Here is a 20149-nt window from a genome sequence, read left to right as displayed (position 1 = left end):
ACTTATGAATAAATAAATTAACACAAAACACAGTAAATCCTTATTCTCCGTCCATTCCAAGAAACAATCAACACACGACTGACGCGCAAAATGAAAATCGTGTGTACCTGCTCAATGTTTTTATAAAATTCTTTTCGCTGCAAAAAAATTAAAAAATTAAATGGTCACGAAAAAAATGTAAATGGTCTTTATGGCCATGTAATGGTTCTAGACATATCTATACTTAACCTATAAAAATACTTTTTTCCCTGTAAAAAAGTAAAAAATTGAATGGTCAGATACATGATTTTCCCGACCATTTAATGGTCTCAAATTCTATCATTTAAATGATAGAACATGTTTGCGGTATTTGAGAACCATTCAAATGCTTAATGCCACCATACATTTTTCTCCGCTCGAAAACTATTTTTACAAAGACAAAATACATGGTTTTCGCGGCAATTACATGCTCTAGATAAGCATTAAATGGATGCGGCAACCATGTCCAAACATGGTTTTTCTGTGCGTGCAATGTACGAAATTTCAACTGAATCGAGTGAAATTTGCTCCTCCAAGAGGCTCCAAAACCAATTCTGGGGATCGGTTTATATGGGGACTTTATAAAATTATGGATCGAATAGGACCAATTCTTGCATTGTTTTTAAGGACCATATACTAACACTACATACCAAACTTCAACCGGATCCTCCAAGAGGCTTCTGAGGTCAAATCTGGGGATCGGTTTATATAATTATGGACCGATGTGAACCAATTCTTGCATGGTTGTTAGAGACCATATACCAACACCATGTACAAAATTTCAACCGGATCGGATGAAATTTGCTTCTCTAAGAGGCTCCGCAAGCCAAATCTGGGGGTCGGGTTATATGGGGGGCTATACGTAAAGGTGGTCCAATATGGCCCACTTCCAATACTGTCCGACCTACATCAATAACAACTACTTATGCCAAGTTTCAAGTCGATAGCTTGTTTCGTTCGGAAGTTAGCGTGATTTCAACAGACGGACGGACGGACGGACATGCTTAGATTGACTCAGAATTTCACCACGACCCAGAATATATATATGACGAATCCACTGAAGTGAAAATGTGCCTCATCACTGAAGATGATTTTCTTCGAAAATTGATCATCCGCTGTTGCCATTTGTTAGAACCATCCTGTCCATTCACGACGTCCATGGTTCAAATTGAGTAAGTCTGAAATAGAGAAATGTCAAATAAAATTCGGAAAAAAAAACTTGGCGTTTAGGTGTGGTTCACATTCAACATCGGCTCTTACAATTTAACCACCCTTTACTTTATGGGGTTTTAGAGCAATATTTCGATGTGCTACAAACGGAATGACAAATTTAATATACCCCCCTCCCATGGTGGAGGGTATAAAAATATGCTAGCACACGACTGCCGGTTGAAATGATACGCTTTAGTTCTTTATTCAAATTAACTTCCAAGTCATAACTTCTATAGCAATGCAAGGGATCAGAAAACGGAGTACATCCATCCTATGACAAGCCCTTGTAATATTCATTGGAGATAATCCAAATTTGAATCACTTCCGAATCTTTTCTCTGGGTTATTTCATGGTGTCGAACAATTTAAGATTCGGTCCAGATGAACTTATGGTGAACTTGTATATCGCCTACCATAGCTGATTTTTTTACTGATTAATTGCAACTAAATTCAGTGACGTTGTATTTTTAGTATTATATTATAATTTACAGTCTTTAGGGATATTTAATGTATCCCTAAATTCTTTAGTAGTTAAATTAAATTTTCATTAAATGGGATATTCGCTAAATAGAGCTTCGACTGCATTGCCTTTCAAACAGTGCAATTAAAGTAACTAAAAATTCCTCTAAGTAAATTCTGTACAACTTACCTTGAAAGGGCTCATTGTTATCGACCTTATGTAATAAATAAAACTAATTTCATTTGTTTTTTTAATTGTTAATATCTTGTTGTTGTTGTTTTTATTTATATATTTTTTCACTGCTGTTTCAAGGCTCTAAAAATAGTTTACATGGTTCCACTAAAATGTAGATATATTTAATATATATTTGTTTTATATATATGTATATGTATGTATAAGTTCATGTAATAATAATAATAATAATTATTATTATTATAAATACTATAATTCATAATTTTATTACTTTATTTTAATGTGTTTTGTGTGTGTGTATGATTTGCTTGTTTAGTTGGTTGATTTCGGTTGTTTTGTTTTTCTACCTCACTCTCACTTGCTCTCAGCCTCTCTCTGTGTGTGACTTTCTCTTGTGTTTCATTACAGTTTCCATTCTTTCTCCTTGCCCCATCCGATTTCTCTCTCATCTTGTAATATTTAATGTATGGATTTTCATTTATCATTATAAATTATATCAAATGGGGGTAAGTGTGGCATAATTGTGTGTGTGTGTGTGTTTGTATGTGTAAATGAATGCATATCCTTTCAACGTATATGCATGTGGTCTTCATATATGTACGAGTATGTGTGCGTTTGTTTTTACACATTTGTGGAATTTTTATGTCATTTTAATGCTTTTATTGTTCAAGGGTATGCCTTTGTATGTACGAGTATGTGTGAGTATGTAAATTATTATTGTATTGCATTAATGCGTTTATATGTCTATACATATATAGGGGCATGTTGTAAGTGCGTGTTTTTGTGTGTGTGTGTGTTTATAATATATAGAGATATCCTTGAGTGTTTGGGGTATTTGCGAGTATCGTCTCGAGCATGTGTGTGTGTACACATGTATATTGTTGTTGCCGGTATCCGTATCCATGTCCGTGGCTATTTTAATGTATGTTGCGGTATGTTTTGTATTGTATTGATGTGTCTGTCTGTAAACATTTACTGGCTCTTTTCTTTCTCTTCCTCTCTCTTTACGTGTTTCAATACAAAAAGGGAGTAGACATGGTCAATCAGCTTGATGTCAAATGATTTGTATATGGTGTTAGTTGATAACATTCCATACACATACAACCGATCACACAAACAAACATGCAAGTTAAGCTTTATAGTCATGTCATCTCCCCTTAAGGATCTTCATTGTTGTTGTTGTTGTTGTTGTTGTTGTTGTGTCGATGGTTATGTAGATATGTCTGTATGGCTTGTTGTAGGTAAGGCTATTTGTCTGTTTGGCAAGTAATGTGTGATTGTTTTTACTTTTGATGGTATGCAATTTCCTGTGTGTATGTATGCTATCCATTAGATAAATTATTAATTGTTAGAAAGAGCTTTTTCGTACGTGTCTGTTTTTGTATAAGCAAATGTGTGTATGTGAGTGTATGTATGTATGTGTATATAAAGGAGTATAGAACGTGTCTGTTGCATTTGTATGCCTATTTTATTCAATATTTCATAATTTTATGCGTAATTTGTTTGTGTGTGAGTGTATGCGTCTGTCTGTCCATCTCCGTTTTGCATGAGTTTTATTGAATTAAAATTTAAATTGCAAAAATGGGATTTATTAAAATATTATCGAAAATGAATTCCGTTACTCACAAGCCCATCCCGGTTTCCTATATAAATTATTCATTTAAAATTAAATTATTTATTTAGTTTTTTTCTGTTGTTGTTGTCGTTTTGTTTCTCCATCTGCAGTAGCTGTTGTTTAGTTAGCCATGAAAATTGCGATAATACCCATAATGGTAGTCATTATTGTAGAATTGTAAAATTGTTTGAAAATTATTGACTAAACCATATACATACCTTAAAGCAGTAAAATGTATAAATTATGTAGGAAATTTTAAATAGTAGAATGTAAATAAATCTTTAAATTGAAGCTATTAACCCAGGCATTGTAGTTTTAATGGTTTTTATGGATTTATCGACAAATGCTAATTGTTAGGGTCATAGTATTTACAAGAGAATTATGTTGTTTGTTATAAAAAAAAATTCTAAGAAAATTATATGGAATGTTACCCCAAAATTTTGAATGGAATGGGTTTTCCAAATTTAGGGGAAAAAATTTCTAAAAACGTCAACTTTTGACATCTCTAGATGTTCAGGAAGAAATCTTGGGAAATTGAGCTATATGAATTGGATTCTATATAAGACATTAACTAGGGAGCCACCGTGGTGCAATGGTTAGTATGCCCGTCGTGGGTTCGATTCCTGCTACGACCGAACACCAAAAAGTTATTCAGCGGTGGATTATCCCATATCAGTAATGCTGGTGACATTTCTGAGGGTTTCAAAGCTTCTCTAAGTGGTTTCACTGCAATGTGGAATGCCGTTCGGACTCGGCTATAAAAAGGAGGTCCCTTGTCATTGAGCTTAACAAGGAATCGGGCAGCACTCAGTGATAAGAGAAAACTTCACCACTGTGGTATCACAATGGACTGAATAGTCTAAGTGAGCCTGATATATCGGGCTGCCACATAACCTAACCTAACCAAAAGTAATTAATGTTCATGAACTAAAATAAAATTAAATCGAATATAGAATATTTTTGTTGACATTTTATCTTAGGGGTCCTCAGTATTTTTATTTTTTTATTATTTTTTTGGTACGTGGTGTTAGTATATGGGCTCTAATAACCAAACAAAAATTGGTCCACATCGGACCATAAGTATATATTGCCCCCATATACACCGATCCACAGATTTGGCTTGGGGAGCTTCAAAGAGAAGCAAATTTCATCCGATCTGGTTGAAATTTGGTACGTTGTGTTAGTAAATGGTCTCTAACAACCATGCCAGAACTGGTCCATATCGGTCCATAAGTATATATAGCCCCCATATAAACCGATCCCCAGATTTGACTTCCGGAGCCTCTTAGATGAGCAAAAGTTTTCCGATCCGATTGAAATTTGGTACGTGACGTTAGTATATCGTCTCTAACAACCATGCCAAAATTGGTCCATATCGGTCCATAATTATATACAGCCCCCATATAAGCCGATCCCCAGATTTGACCTCCGCAGCCTCTTAGAGGAGCAAAAATTCATCCGATCCGATTGAAATTTGGTACGTGGTATTAGTATATTGTCTCTAACAACCATGCCAAAATTGGTCCATATCGGTCCATAATTATATATAGTCCCCATATAAATCGATCCCCAGATTTGTCCTCTGGAGCCTTTTGGGGGAGCAAAATTCATCCGATCCGGTTGAAATTTGCAACGTGGTGTAGTATAAGGCCGCTAATAACAATGCCAAAATTGGTCCATATCGGTCTATAGTTATATATAGCCGATCCCCAATCACACAAAGATTGGTCCATATCGGTTCATAATCATGGTTGCCACTCGAGCCAAAAATAATCTACTAAAATTTTATTTCTATAGAAATTTTTTTCAAAATTTTATTTCTATAGTAAATTTTGTCAAAATTTTATTTCTATAGAAAATTTTGTCAACATTTTATTTCTTTAGAAAATTTTGTTAAAATTTTATTCGGTTCATAATCATGGTTGCCGCTCGAGCCAAAAATAATCTACCAAAATTTTATTTCTATAGAAAATTTTGTCATAATTTTATTTCTATAGAAAATTTTGTCAAAATTTTATTTCTATAGAAAATTTTGTCAAAATTTTATTTTAATAGAAAATTTTGTCAAAATTTTATTTCTATAGAAAATTTTATCAAAATTTTATTTCTATAGAAAATTTTGTCAAAATTTTATTTCTATAGAAAATTTTGTCAAAATTTTATTTCTATAGAAAGTTTTGTCAAAATTTTATTTCTATAGAAAATTTTGTCAAAATTTTATTTCTATAGAAAATTTTATCAAAATTTTATTTCTATAGAAAATTTTGTTAAAATTTTATTTCTATAGAAAGTTTTGTCAAAATTTTATTTCTATAGAAAATGTTGTCAAAATTTTATTTCTATAGAAAATTTTATCAAAATTTTATTTCTATAGAAAATTTTGTTAAAATTTTATTTCTATAGAAAATTTTGTCAAAATTTTATTTCTATAGAATTTTTTTCGAAATTTTACTTCTATAGAAAATGTTGTCAAAATTTTATTTCTATAGAAACTTTAAGATTAAATATATACGTATTTAATCTGCCTTTTTTCGTTTAATATATACCACGTATGGACTATGTGGTATATATTACGGTGTTAGGAAGTTTTAAGATACCTTGCCATCGGCAAGTGTTACCGCAACCCAAGTAATTCGATTGTGGATGACAGTCTTCAGTAGAAGTTTCTACGCAATCCATGGTGGAGGGTACATAAGCATCGGCCTGGCCGAACTTACGGCCGTATATACTTATTTTCAGTATACTCTAAGCACATGTAAGAAAGCTTGTGATCAAAACCAAATTTAATTAAGTTTTTAGTTGATGTTGATGATTGATACTATAATTTGCATGAGCGAAGCAATTTGTATAAAAAATTAATTCATTTAATTAATTTCGAAATTGAGAAAATAAAAAAAACATGTTTTGTTCACAGGGCTGTATAAAATAGAAATTGTAAATTTTTTTTCCAATTTTATTCAATTTTTAATTCATAAAAAAACAAATATTTACGTATATCATTTGTAAAATGTATTAAGTGTATGTGTATTTGGGTGTGTTTAAGTATGTATTGCTGGGTTTTTTTGTTATTGGTTATCCTTTGGATTTTGTTCGATTGGAAATTGTTATTGAATATAATTTAAATGTATTATGAATATAAGTTTATAGCATTAATTTATAATTTGCAGGATAGGGATTAATTTCCTGTAAAACAATAATCTTTCTTAGTGTTTTTGGTTTGTATTTCTTTACTTGTCACAAGTTTTCGTTTTTTTTTTTTTCTGGTAAAGAGAGTAATAATTTAATTGTTTTTTTTTTTGTATTTAAAATTTCTTTTTTGTTTTGTATAATTTATTTCAGTTTATAGCTTGAACTCTAATTTTTGTTGGTTTTACTTCAACTGTACTGTGAAATCGTTGTGAAATTGCTAAATTAGTACTTGTAATTTAATGTTTTTGGGATTTTTGTAATTAGTATTTTTTCTCTTCATTAAATGGCATTTGGTTATGTATGTATAAATACATATACGTTTGTTTTTAAAAATCAATAATATATATTTTTTTTAATATTTGATTTCGGTTTTTGTTTTTTGGTGTATAATGTTTTGGATTTTATGATTTCTGTTTTTAAAGCCATAAGCTTGTGTTTTTTTTTGTTTTGTCCTTTAACTTCATTTCAGAGTTATCATTTCACTATAAAAATTATGGTGCTTTCATGCTTTGAATTTCTTTCATTGACCTTTCTTTATGCAGTTGTGTTTAATTAATATTTGATTTTTAAACTTATAATTCAAGTCTTTGTTTTAAATATAATATTTTTGTTTGTAATATAATAAAATATGTTCCTTTTTTATTGTTAATTTTTATATTTATGTATATAGTTTTTTTTTGGTTTTTTATATGTTACTATATAATGTATAATATATGCATGTATATATTAATAAAAAAATTGTTATTTTTGGTGTCTTTCTTGTATTTGAGTTTTAAAGTTTTTTTTCTCCTTTATTATTAATATATATTTTATAGGTAATAAAAACTACTCAATATGATTTAAAAATCTTATTGTTATCTCTACTGACTAAATGTTTTTTATTTTTTTGTTTGCTTTGCTATTTGGGTTTATTAATTATAGTGACTGGATTTTTAACTGACTAGAGTTTTGTTTTATGTAAAGTATGTATTATTGAAAACTAAGTTTTATTTTTAAGTAAGAAAGAAGATTTTCTTGGCGAAAAAATCATCATATTTATTGAAGTGCCTAAGTTCGTTTTTTCGTTATATATATAAAATAATATTACATTGGCTACAGAGACCATCAGCAAAACAAATATATAATAATAATATAAAATGTCTTAATTTATGAATTAAATTTATATTTGGCCAAAAAGTGAGTTTTACAGGCGGTATATAATAAGTTTTTGGAAGAGCGCCGATGAATATAATTTTAATTTCAGCATTCGGATGTATAACATTTTGTGCGGAAAATGTCTGAATCATTAAATTATCGACTGTACCAGACATTCTTTCAATCGTAACTCTCGTCGTAAGAGGTACCTACCACCATCAAGTGGACTGCCACTTTCAGACTCCGGTAGTCGGATTTCTGCAGGTGATAATGAAGTATTTGCCGTTTGATTTAATTTTACCATTCGGATTTATAATATTTTGTGTAGAAAATGTCTGAATCACTTTAATCAAAGGGATAACCATCACTCAGTTATCGACCTGAACATATATGGTAAATGATATGTAGTAGAATCAACTTGAGAGTAAGTCTCTTACACCGAAAAAAGTGAACTGTTTTATAGGAACCTCGCATGAAAATCGCAAGGGGGAACAATGTTGCCAGGAAAAACTTTCGGTTTACTCTACAAGGACAAAAAACTTCCCTACTTTCTCCTACATTCCTAAAAAAAATCCCTACAAAGTATTTTTCGTTAAGTTTAAAAAAAAATTTACAAAAAATGGTTCTATGTACTTTATTATCTTAAAACATATGAAAATGCAATGTATATTACTGTGGCACCACGGTTGCCACATTTGGTAGATCTACCACAAATGGTAGATTTTTTCTCTTTGGTAGATTGGCACAATTCTTTATGTTTTTATAGATTTCCTCTCCAAATAAGAGGCACTTCAAATCTCTATAGAAATAAAATTTTGACGAAATTTTCTATATAAATAAAATTTTGACAAAATTATCTAGAAAAATTAAATTTTGAAAAAAATGTCTATAGAAATAAAATTTTGAGAAAATTTTCTATAGAAATGGAATTTTGAAAAAAAAAACTAGAGAAAAAATGTTCTATAAAAATAAAATTGTGAGAAAATTTTCTATAGAAGTGAAATTTTGAAAAAAAATTTTCTATAGAAATAAAATTTTGAGACAATTTTCTATAGAAATGAAATTTTGAAAAAAAAATACAATTTTGAGATAATTTTCTATAGAAATAAAATTTTGACAAAAAAAGAAAATTTTCCATATAAATAAAATTTTGAGAAAATTTTATATAGAAATAAAATTTTGAGAAAATTTTATATAGAAATAAAATTTTGAGAAAAATTTCTATAGAAATGAAATTTTGACAAAAATTTCCTATAGAAATAAAATGTTTGGGACAATTTTCTATAGAAATAAAATTTTGACACAATTTTCTATAGAAATAAAATTTTGAAAAAATTTCTATAGAAATGAAATTTTGAAAAATTTTCTATAGAAATAAAATTTTGAAAAAAAAATTCTATAGAAATGAAATTTTGAAAAATTTTCTATAGAAATGAAATTTTAAAAAAATTTCTATAAAATTAGTTTTTTGAGAAAACTTTTTTTTATAGAAATTAAATTTTGAGAAAATTTTCTATAGAAATAAAATTTTGAGAAAATTTTCTATAGAAATAAAATTTTGAGAAAATTTTCTATAGAAATAAAATTTTGAGAAAATTTTCTATAGAAATAAAATTTTGAGAAAATTTTCTATAGAAATGAAATTTTGAAAAAAAATTATAGAAATAAAATTTTGCGAACATTTTCTATAGAAATACAACATTTTCTAGAGAAATTTTTCTATAGAAATGAAATTTTGAAAAAAAATCCTATAGAAATAAAATTTTTGGGACAGTTTTCTATAGAAATAAAATTTTGAGACAATTTTCTATAGAAATAAAATTTTGAGAAAAATTTCTATAGAAATAAAATTTTGAGAAAATTTTCTATAGAAATGAAATTTTGAAAAAATTTTTCTATAGAAATAAAATTTTGAAACAATTTTCTATAGAAATAAAAGTTTGAAAATTTTTTCTACAAAATTTGTTTTTGAGAAAATTTTCTATAGAACTAAAATTTTGAGAAAATTTTCTTTAAAAAAAATTATTCTATAGAAATAAAACTTTGACAAAAAAAAGCAAATTTTCCATATAAATAAAATTTGGAGAAAAGTTTATATAGAAATAAAATTTTGAGACAATTTTCTATAGAAATAAAATTTTGAAAAAAATTCTATAGAAATGAAAATTTGAAACATTTTCCATAGAAATGAAACTTTGAAAAAAAATTTCAATAAAATTGATTTTTTGAGAAAATTTTTTTATGGAACTAAAATTTTGAGAAAATTTTCTATAAAAATTTTTTTCGATAGAAATAAAATTTTGAGAAAAAAATTTTTTTTTCCATATAAATAAAATTTTGAGAAAATTTTATATAGAAATAAAATTTTCTATAGAAATAAAATTTTGAGAAAATTTTCTATAGAAATGAAATTTTGAAAAAAAAAAAATTTCTATAGAAATAAAATTTTGAAACAATTTTCTATAGAAATAAAATTTTGAAACAATTTCTATAGAAATAAAATTTTGAAAAAATTTTTGTTTTTTGAGAAAATTTTTTATAGAACTAAAATTTTGAGAAAGTTTTCTATAAAAATTTTTTCTATAGAAATAAAATTTTGACAAAAAAAAAAAGACAAATTTCCATATAAGTAAAATTTTGAGAAAATTTTATATAGAAATAAAATTTTGAGAAAAATTTCTATAGAAATGAAATTTTGAAAAAAAATCCTATAGAAATAACATTTTTGGGACAATTTTCTATAGAAATAAAATTTTGAGACAATTTTCTATAGAAATAAAATTAAATAAAAAATTCTATAGAAATGAAATTTTGAAAAATTTTCTATAGAAATGAAATTTTGAAAAATTTTCTATAGAAATGAAATTTTGAAAAATTTTCTATAGAAATGAAATTTTGAAAAATTTTCTATAGAAATGAAATTTTGAAAAAAATTTCTATAAAATTTGTTTTTTTGAGAAAATTTTTTATAGAACTAAAATTTTGAGAAAATTTTAAATAAAAATTTTTTTTAGAAATAAAATTTTGAGAAAAAAGAAAATTTTCCATATAAATAAAATTTTGAGAAAATTTTATATAGAAATAAAATTTTGAGAAAATTTTCTATAGAAATAAAATTTTGAGAAAATTTTCTATAGAAATGAAATTTTGAAAAAAATTTTCTATAGAAACAAAATTTTGAAAAAAATATCTATAGAAATGAAATTTTGAAAAAAAATTCTATAAAATTTGTTTTTTGAGAAAATTGGTTATAGAACTAAAATTTTGAGAAAATTTTATATAGAAACAAAATTTTGAGAAAATTTTCTTTAGAAATAAAATTTTGAGAATAAAATTTCCTTTTGAAATAAAATTATTGTTCCTAGATTTTCTTCGACCTTTTTTATGTTATAATAATAAAATAATTATTTTATTATTATGAAATAAAATTTTAATAAAAGTTTCTATAGAAATAAATGTTTAGTTTGGCTCGAGATCATGGGAATAAAAACAGATTTTGGTTTTTTTTTGTGAGTTTTACTTTTTATTTAAAAATATCCAATATTTTGAGACATCTCCGATGATCGTCCCCAGGGAAATTACTTTTAACAAATAAGAGAAATTGTTATGTTAATTATGTGTTAAATGCTTTCTTTAAAGTAATTTCCCTGAGGACGATCTTCGGAGATGTCTCGAAATATTGGATATTTTTAAATAAAAAGTACAACTCACAAAAACAACGACATCTGTTTTTATTCCCATGACCTCGAGCCGAACTAAATAAATAGAAATAACATTTGGAGAAAATTGTCTATAAAAATTAAATTTTGAAAAAAATTTTTCGAAATAAAATTTTGAGAAAATTTTCTATAGCAATAAAGTTTTGACAAAATTTTCTAAAGAAATATTTGCTTGGTAAAATGTTCTTCAAATTTTGGTAGATTATTTTTGCTACGAGAGGTAAACGTGGTTACCCCATATTGTTAAAAATCAAGCCTTGCCGGCTTCTAATTTCCTGTAATTTTTTTTTTAAATTTGTTGAAGGAAAAAGTCCCTAAATTGTGGCCTAGGGTTGTAGGGCCAGACACTAAATATTACAAAAAAACCTACATGTAAGGAATATCCCCTACTTCTGGCAACACTGAGGGGGAAGATTTCCGTTCTCATCCAAATATCAAAAAATCCCGTTTCTTATATTAATTCCATAACATAATCTACGTCCTCTGTACATTTCAAGTAAATCGAAGAAGTTTAGCGTTTCTTTGAAAAAAAGGCAAATCACTCTAGGATCGAAGACTTAAGAAGACGAACATTTCGGTCGTAGGCCATAGACATTCCAACAAATCATAGACATGTCAAGAATGGCTTAAAAAGGAGGTTCCTGGCTTCATTTCTACCGCACCAAAATTTTCTTAACAAATTCGAACAAATCTAAACTGATTCCGAAAATTGATGTTATTTCCGAGATTTTTGCTTTTTTTCAATAAAAATTAAAAAAATATTAATAATAAAATAGCACTTTAAATTTTTGCTTTACATTTGAGTCATCCTGTCAACCCAAGCATGTCTATTTATAGACCTGTGTAAAATGCACACACAAGTACATTTAAAGAAAAATAAAGAAAATTCGTCTAAAATTCCATTTACCATAAAATTAAGATTTTTTTAATGTTTATATTATTTATTAAAATTCTTTCAAAATGTAAACGAACTATAGCATTTCGTTGTAATTATGATGATTTTTTAATTTTATTGTGTAACTTTAGTTTATTTTACAAAAACAAAAAAAGAAAATAATCATAATTTTTTTAAGTTTTTGTAAGAATATTTTGTATTTGTATGTTGTAAATTGTATGTAAATTGAAATGGAAGTATAGGTAAAGGTACTATAGTTATATCTTTGAAAAACTATTTCTAATTTCATTTATGTATGTGGCTTGTTATTAGGCAAAGATGTAGTATAAGTAAAAATTCATTTAAAATTAATGTTAAACAAATTCTAAAATTGGAATATTACTAATTGAAATGTTTGATTTGTAGATAAAATTTAATAGGTTTTTTTGTTGCTTTTTTATATTTGATTGTTAAATTCTACAAACAAAAATAAAATGTGAAAATTTTAACCAATTTACAGTTTAAATACCTTTTTCTGTAGCTAGAATGAATTGAAAATTACAAGAATATGTTTATATAATTGAATATAAACTGTCTCATTATAATGGATTTAGCAAATGTATTATAGGTTGGTTTTTTTTTTGTTTGTTTTTAGTAGCTTAAATGATTTTACTTCGATTTATTTTTATTTTTAATTTAATCACAAAATTGTTACTGCTACTCGCTCGAATTAAATTGAATTTCATATTTTTTTGTTGTTTTTTTTTTTTTGTAATTTTTCTAAAACTAACTTATTTTATAAATCTAGAAAAAATGTAATATGGTAATGTATTTTATAATTATTTTGCATAATTTTATTGCTAGCCGTTTTTTTTGTTCTTTTTTAGATATTAATCTTTTGTTTTTTTTGGTGTAAGTGAAAATGTGTAATTAACTTTTACTATTTATTAAATGTACATGCTTATGTTGGTTGCTTTGTTTGTTTTTTTTTTTTTGTGGTAAAATTTCTAAATTACCATTTAATATTAATAATTAAATTTTATCATTAGTTAATTGTAATAATAAGTTTTTGGTTTCTTATTTTTGTATTTTAAATTTAAATCGTTGTCGTTGTTGAATTGTAAGTTCGAAATGTTTTCAAATAGTTTTATTTAATTTCAATTTTTTTGGTTGTTTTCGATTTTTTTGTTTCATCGGTATAATTTAAGCCATAATTTGTTTCATTTTATTTGCCGTAGGTTATTATAACAAAAAAATAATATTTTATCAAATAATTTATTTTTAATTGACAATTTAGATTAATAATATCAAAATAAATTTTTAATTTTAATTTTGTTTTTCATTATAAATATTCACATATTTTAATTGCCAAAGGTTGCGAGAGTTTTCTTTTCTTTTAAAAGAAAAATTGCTTTTAGTTGCGTTTTATTTAACATTTTTTTTTTTGTTTCTATATACAATTTTGGGTCATTATTTGATTTACCTGTATATGTGAGGAGCTACGCAGAAAAAAAAGTGAACTATTTTATAGCAAGAATGAACTAAGTCGTGTGAAAATTGAACTAAATTATACTCCACTTCTTGAGATTTCCACAAAGTGTTGTTAAAACCAGAACAATTTAATGCCCTGTTGTAATTTTTAACTACAATTCACGAAATTACATCCTCTCATAAAAGAAAAAATTAACTAAAAGTAAAGAAAAAAACCATTTGTGTCAAAACATGACCATTTTAACCATACAATAGTTCATCCATACTATTTTTGGGAATGGTACGAACATTTTCTTCTGCTTTAGATCATATTGAACTTATGTGTATGATCATTGAACTATACCAACCTTTAGTTAAAAAATAATAATTTATTTTGCAATAAAAATAACTTTAATTTAGCATTAGTTTAATTACGAAATTTTTGTTCGGTGCAGAAAGTAAGGTAAGGTATAGCGATATCCCATTATTTTGAGCTCACATAGACATCACATAGTCCTTTGTCATACCAGAAATGGTGAACTAATCTCTTATGATGGTGAGTGCTGACAGTTTTTATGTTTGGCTCAGTGAAAAGACGCCTTCTTTTTATAACCGAGTCCGAACGGGGTTTCACATGACAGTGAGACCACTTAGAGAAGCTTTGAAACCCTCAGAAATGTCATCTTGCTGGTGACATTACTAGAACCAATTAATTGATTATTATGCCCTCCACCATAGGATGGGGGGTAACACATCGAAATATTGCTCTAAGACCCCATAAAGTATATATATTCTGAGTCGAACTGAGCATGTCCGTGTGTCCGTCCGTCTGTTGAAATCACGCTAACTTCCGAACGAAACAAGCTATCGACTTGAAACTTGGCACAAGTAGTTGTTATTGATGTAGGTCGGATGGTGTTGCAAATGGGATATATCGGTCCACTTTTACGTATAGCCGCCATATAAACCGATCCCCAGATTTGGCTTGTGGAGCCTCTAAGAGAAGCAAATTTCATCCGATCCGGCTGAAATTTGGTACATGTTGTTAGTATATGGTCTCTAACAACCATGCAAGAATTGGTCCATATCGGTCCATAATTATATATAGCGCCCATATAAACCGATCACCCGATTTGGCTTTCGAAGCCTCTAAGAAAAGCAAATTTCATCAGATCCGCCTGAAATTTGGTACATGGTGTTAGTATATGGTCTGTAATAACCATGCAAAAATTGGTTCACATCGGTTCATAATTATATATAGCCCCCATATAAACCGATCCCCCGATTTGGCTTGCGGAGCCTCTAAGAGGAGCAAATTTCATCCGATCCGGCTAAAATTTGGTACATGGTGTTAGTATATGGTCTGTAATGACCATGCAAAAATTGGTCCACATAGGTCCATAATTATATATAGCCCCCATATAAACCGATCACCAGATTTGACCTCCGGAGCCTCTTGGAAGACCAAAATTCATCTGATTCAGTTGATATTTGGTACGTGGTGTTAATATATGGCCTCAAACACCCATGAAATGCCCTCCACCATAGGATGGGGGGTAACACATCGAAATATTGCTCTAAGACCCCATAATTATATATAGCGCCCATATAAACCGATCACCCGATTTGGCTTTCGAAGCCTCTAAGAAAAGCAAATTTCATCAGATCCGCCTGAAATTTGGTACATGGTGTTAGTATATGGTCTGTAATAACCATGCAAAAATTGGTTCACATCGGTTCATAATTATATATAGCCCCCATATAAACCGATCACCCGATTTGGCTTTCGAAGCCTCTAAGAAAAGCAAATTTCATCAGATCCGCCTGAAATTTGGTACATGGTGTTAGTATATGGTCTGTAATAACCATGCAAAAATTGGTTCACATCGGTTCATAATTATATATAGCCCCCATATAAACCGATCCCCCGATTTGGCTTGCGGAGCCTCTAAGAGGAGCAAATTTCATCCGATCCGGCTAAAATTTGGTACATGGTGTTAGTATATGGTCTGTAATGACCATGCAAAAATTGGTCCACATAGGTCCATAATTATATATAGCCCCCATATAAACCGATCACCAGATTTGACCTCCGGAGCCTCTTGGAAGACCAAAATTCATCTGATTCAGTTGATATTTGGTACGTGGTGTTAATATATGGCCTCAAACACCCATGAAAAAATTGGTCGAAATCGGTCCATAATTATATATAGCCCATATTCATACGATTCGGTTGAAATTTGGTACGTGATGTTAGTATATGGTATCCAACAACCATGCATGAATTGGTTCATATCAGTCCATAATTATATATAACCCCCATATAAACCGATCCCCAGATTTGATCTCCGGTGCCTTTTGGAGAAGCAAAATTCATCCGATCTGGTTGAAATTTGGTACGTGGTGGTAGTATATGATATTTGTAACGCACAAATATTATTTACTTTTATTTTAATTGTTTTGACATTTCATGTAATAGATGTAGCCAACTCTGAATAAAACATTCGAAAGTACTGCAAAAAATGTTAAGAATTAGTGACAGCACTTTTCACTCGATTCAAAACTCTTACATGGTAAGACTATAAATTCGGATCGAATACAACTTTCGAGCTGTTCAAACTTTCGAATCGAGTTACATAGTAACCGCCCTGGTTGAAATTTGATACGTGGTGGTAGTATATGATATTTAACAACCATGCCAAAAGTGGTCCATATCAGTCCATAATCATATATAGCCCCCCATATACACCGATCCCGAGATTTGGTTTTGGAGCCTCTTGGAGGAGCAAATTTCATCCGAGTCAGTTGAAATTTGGCACATTGTGCTAGTAAAGTGTGGTTAAATTGTAAGGGCCGATGTTGAATGTGAACCACACCTAAACGCCATGCTGTTTTCCTAATTTTATTCGACATTTCTCCATTTCAGACTTAATCAATTTGAACCGTGGAGAGATACACAATCCAACAACGTGTTAAATGGTTCCAAGAAATGGCAACAGTGGATGATCAATTTTCGAAGAAAATCATCTTCAGTGATGAGGCACCTTTTCACCTCAGTGGATTCGTCAATAAACAGAATTGCCGCATTTTGCCGAATGAGAATCCAAGAGCGATTGTCGAAAAACCAATGGACCCACAAAGAGTGATTGTTTGGTGCAGTTTATGGGCTGGCTGCATCATCGGGCCGTATTTTTTCCAAAATGAGGTCGGTCAGGCAGTTACTGTGAATGATGTTCGCTATCGTGAGATGATAACGAACTTTTTATGGCCCGAATTGGAAGATATGGATGTGGACGATATGTGGTTTCAGCAGGACGGTGCCACTTGCCACACAGCTAACGAAACAATGGCTCTTTTGCGCTACAAATTTAATTGGCGTGTTATCTCACGTAATGGCGATGTCAATTGACCTCCAAGATCATGTGATTTGACACCGTTGGATTTTTTTCTTTGGGGTTATTTGAAAGAAAAGGTGTACGTCGATAAGCCAGCAACAATTCAAGAGCTAAAGGATGAGATAATTCGGCACATTAACGGCATAGAACCTCCATTATGCCTCAGCGTCATCGAAAATTTGGACCATCGGATGAAGGTGTGCCACCGACGTCGCGGCGCCTATTTGGCTGTATGTTTTGTTCCATACATAATTGAGTAATACCAATATATCATAATAAAACAAAATTACAATAATTTCCTAAATAGTTTGTGTTTTATTCTCAACATCGGCCCTTGAAATTTTAACCACCCTTTATATGGCCGTTAACAACCATGCCTAACTGGGTCCATATCGGTCTATAGTTATATATAGCCCTCAGATAAATCAATCCCAAATCACACAAAAATTGGTCCATCTCGAGTTTCTTAATTGGGCATGTAGTCTGATATTACCTTCATTGCCCTTTGGCTATTTTTGAAAATGTTGTGTTTTGTGGCCTCGTATTATTTCCGAGCCAATTAACACATTCCGTTATGACACTCACTTCTGCTTGCAGGATTGTGCTGTTATACGTTATACGAATGTTATACGACCATTCTCGTATCCCTCTGATATCCGTTCTGGGGTTCCATTCTCCCAGGATCATCTTGATCTGGGCAGCTATGACCTTCTTGGTATACGGACATGGTTTGTTGCAGCATTCGCCATTTCACTCATCGTCTATTATGGTTCTTCATGTTTCGCGTTTCGGTGCGTTCAATCTCATCGCAGTCACGGCTAGCTTTTGATCTGAGTCTCTGTAGGTCTTAGTATCGTCCAGTATCGTCCCAGGCTCTGGTTGACGTGGTCTTCATTGCTCCAGTTATGCCAAGATAACATATCCGTTGGACCCGTTGTTAAATTGGTATGTTGCACTTTCTCTCCATTGATGTCGACCAGACTATCGACATGTATGTCAGGATTGGCCTTATTATCGCTATAGCCATCAACGCACAAGCATCATAAACAATCAAACAGTTATATTTATATAGCATAGTTTTGGGCCCCCACGATCCGATGTAAATAAACTTTATTTGACGGAAGCATACATTTAGTTGGTCACAGTGGATCGATGGTTAGCATGCCAGCCTTACATACAAAGGGCAGCAGGTTCAATATCTGCTTTAACGGAAAACCACATTTTTATACCCTCCACCATAAGATGGGGGTATATTAACTTTGTCATTCCGTTTGTAACACATCGAAATATTGCTCTAAGACCCCATAAAGTATATATATTCTGGGTCGTGGTGAAATTCTGAGTCGATCTAAGCATGTCCGTCCGTCCTTCCGTCTGTTGAAATCACGCTAACTTCCGAACTTGAAACTTGGCACAAGTAGTTGCTATTGATGTAGGTCGGATGGTATTGCAAATGGGCCATATCAGTCCACTTTTACGTATAGCTCCCATATAAAGGGACACTCAGATTTGGCTTGTGGAGCCTCTAACAGAAGCATATTTCAACCGATCCGGCTGAAATTTGGTACATGGTGTTGGTATAGGGTCTCTAACAACCATGCAAAACTTGGTCCATATCGGTTGATAATTATATACAGCCCCCATATAAACCGGTCCCCAGATTTGGCTTGCGAAGCCTCAAAGAGAAGCAAATTTCATCCGATCTTGCTGAAATTTGGTACATGATGTTGGTAAATGGTCTCTAATAACTATGCAAAAATTGGTTCACATCGGTCCATAATTATATAAAGCCCCCATTTAAACCGATCCCCAGATTTGGCTTGCGAAGCCTCAAAGAGAAGCAGATTTAATCTGATCCGGCTGAAATTTGGTACATGGTGTTAGTATATGGTCTCTAATAACCATGCAAAAATTGGTCCACATCGGTCCATAATTATATATAGCCCCCATATAAACCGTTCTCCAGATATGACCGATCTGGTTCGAATTTGGAACGTTGTGCCGCTAACAACCATACCAAAATTGGTCGATATCGGTCTATAGTTGTATATAGCCGATCTCCAATCATACAAAAATTGGTCCATATCGGTTCATAATCATGGTTGCCACTCGAGCCAAAAATAATCTACCAAAATTTTATTTCTATAGAAAATGTCAAAATTTTATTTCTATAGAATATTTTTTCAAATTTTATTTCTATAGAAAATTTTGTTAAAATTTTATTTCTATAGAAAATTTTGTTAAAACATTTATTTCTTTAGAAAATTTTTGTTAAAATTTTATTTCTATAGAAAATTTTGTAAAAATTTTATTTCTATAGAAAATTTTGTCAACATTTTATTTTTATAGAAAATTTTGTTCAAATTTTATTTCTATAGAAAATTTTGTTAAAATTGTATTTCTGTAGAACATTTTGTCAAAATTTTATTTCTATAGAAAATTTTGTCAAAATTTTATTTCTATAATTTTTTTTTTTGAAAATTTTACTTCTATAGAAAATTTTATTAACATTTTATTTCTATAGAAAATGTTGTCAAAATTTTATGTCTCTAGAAAATTTTGTCAAACTGAATTATATACGTATTTGATCGATCTTTTTTGATTTAATATATATGGACTTACATACGATTTGGAAGACGGTGTTAGGAGGTTTTAAGATACCTTGCCATCGGCAAGCGTTACCGCAACTTAAGTAATTCGATTGTTGATGGCAGTGTTTAGAAGAAGTTTCTACGCAATCCATGGTGGAGGGTACATAAGCTTCGGCCAGGCCGAACTTACGGCCGTATATACTTGTTTGTTTTTTTTTTTACATATATACAAAAAATGTTCGGAAGATTTCAAAAAGATGTTGGAAATTACGTATATTAAT

The sequence above is a fragment of the Haematobia irritans genome, chromosome 4 (assembly GCF_050003625.1).
Source record: "Haematobia irritans isolate KBUSLIRL chromosome 4, ASM5000362v1, whole genome shotgun sequence".
In the NCBI taxonomy this organism is placed as follows: domain Eukaryota; kingdom Metazoa; phylum Arthropoda; class Insecta; order Diptera; family Muscidae; genus Haematobia; species Haematobia irritans.
Note: the sequence above shows the minus strand (reverse complement) of the source record.